At 44.6% G+C, this 2,363-nt stretch overlaps 1 pseudogene; it reads right to left on the minus strand.

Annotated features, from left to right (window-relative positions):
* Window positions 1–1,378: 1,378 nt before the first annotated feature.
* LOC105825981 lies at window positions 1,379–2,031 on the minus strand (annotated as a pseudogene).
* Window positions 2,032–2,363: the final 332 nt, after the last annotated feature.

Raw genomic sequence — 2,363 nt, forward strand, 5'->3', positions numbered from 1 at the left:
ATAAAGAATGAGCTGCTATAGATAAGTGGATATGTGTTTGAATCCCAGTATATAAACATTGAAGCTGTAAGAAACCCAGCTAACTCAGCTACACACACACACACACACACACACACACACACACACACACAACAATTTAAATGGTGTAGGTGACTGCACCTGCCATTCGTCTGGGAGAGCCCTGCTCCAGAAGGGCCTCCTGTAACCCGAGCATCTCACCACGCTGAGGCTGGGGTTCAGCACTCTGTGGCCTCCTACACTCTCAAGCTCTACCGAAGAAACAGCAACCTGCTCCGCTGGAGGAAAGGAGGAAAAATAGGTTTGCTGGATTTATTAAAATACGGCACTACTCCACACTTTAAAGATGATTTCTGGAATTTTAAGGATGACGAGTCCACTGTGGAAGCCTTGCTGTGCAATGGGGTCAGGGCAGAAGTTGACAGTTAATCACAAAACATCAGCTAAAAGGAGGAATCTTTATAAAACAATACATAGGCATAGACTCTAAATGCTTTTTAAAATTGAAACACGATGAGTGTATGTTTTCTTTCCCAGTCATTTGATGTGTAACCAAGGCTTTTCTTGGGGTATGGGTTTGCACTTTGGAGTTCCGGCTTCTCTCTCCTGCCTAAGCCAAATGCACATCATTTACGATTTCCAGTTGTGGTTTTCTTAAAGTGAAGCGAGATCTTAAAGACACCTGCAGAACAATCAGAATGTGAGACGCTTTGAGGATTTTTGGGTTTTCCCCAGTCTTTCATATTGTCTCACTTGAACTTAATCTTATCAATGTTATGGAGGAATCATTTACATATGAAAAACTGCATCTAGTTACGGCACACGATTCAATGCCTTTTAACGGTTGCATACAGTTTTCTTTTTTCCACATAAATCTTTTGTTTTGATAAATAAAGCATATTGGTGGTTTAGGTTTCAAATCTCATTTACGGATGAGGAAAACTTCTAGGCCCAAATAGGTAAACAGTGAAGCTACTATTGCTGGGAGGAATGCATGTGCCACATGTGTTTTAAACCCAAAGAGCAGAGACTTCAAGGCAGACAGCACCCTACACATCGCCCTCTAGACTGGATACCTGGAAGCCAGCAAAGTTCATGCAGCCGCCATGTGATGCTCTACCTAATGCTGCAGGACCAGAGAGCTACCTCTAGGTAGGTTCCTAATCACAGCAAGTGAAACATTCTCCCCATGTTAACGATTAGGCCAACAGCATTAGCCACAGAAGGGTATCCACTAATAAATATAGAGCAATATTAGGACAGCAAAGAGGAAGTTACACAGACACTCTCATTTTTTCAACTATCAGAAGCTCCCATATTGTAGCAGCAGAGCAGAGGATATAGTCTGCCTCCCAAAAGCCTAGTCCCAAAATTTCCCATTGGCTTCTGCACCAAACAAGGCTCTCTGTACTTCTGGCATCCTCTGCTGGGCTGTGAAGTCCAGCCAGCTTTCTGGGGTGTTTGGAAACCTTTATTTTATGATTCCCATTATAGAGCTCAATGCCACCAGCTATTTCCTCAGGCAGGTAGACCTCCTGGTCAATGTGGACACCAGCGTTGCTTTTGGTGGCAATGTTGTACACAGGGATTGCCATCTGCACTGCAGCCTTTACCGGAGAGAAATCCTGTTTCCTGCAACAACCATTTGGGGCTCCAGCAACTGATACAAACCCTGGAAGATGAGTCCCTCCAGCAGCACTTGTTACCTGGTTGTACCTTTGACCCTTTGCTGAGTCTGCTTTGCTTCATTTAGCAGGTCTGTGATAAGGTCGTCCCTTGCTCTGGGGACTCTGAGCCTGGCTTGATTCGTCAAGTCGGACATCTGAATTTTCTTCTGCTGCTCAACCTGCTTCTTTTCTTCTTGTAGTATTCCATAATCTTCAGTCTCTGGGTTTGCACAAGCTGATCTTTCTCAATGTTGAACTCTTCTTCTGCCTTCGTATCTATTTCTTCTGTTTTCCCACTGGCTTCTTGTTCACGGAAAGCCATCATATGTTTAATGTGCCTTTGCATTGCCGAGGGCCGTGGCGAAAGCAATGCTAGGCCCGTGGGCAACAGGCTTGAGTTGAGGTTGAAGAGGACAATGGGAAGAATGGAGTTGCATACAGTTTTTTTTTTTTAATTAACTAATTAATTTATGTTTTTTGAGACAGAGTCTTGCTCTGTCGCCTGGGCTAGAGTGCAGTGGCGTCATCCTAGCTCACTGCAACCTCAAACTTCTGGTCTCGAGCGATCCTCCTGCCTCCATCTCCCAAGCAGCTGGGACTACAGGCACGTGCCACCATGTCCAGCTAATTTTTCTATTTTCTGTATAGATGGAGTCTTGCTCTTGCTCAGGCTGGTCT

This window comes from Propithecus coquereli, unplaced genomic scaffold (genome assembly GCF_000956105.1).
Source record: "Propithecus coquereli isolate 6110/MARCELLA unplaced genomic scaffold, Pcoq_1.0 Scaffold84, whole genome shotgun sequence".
Classification (NCBI taxonomy): domain Eukaryota; kingdom Metazoa; phylum Chordata; class Mammalia; order Primates; family Indriidae; genus Propithecus; species Propithecus coquereli.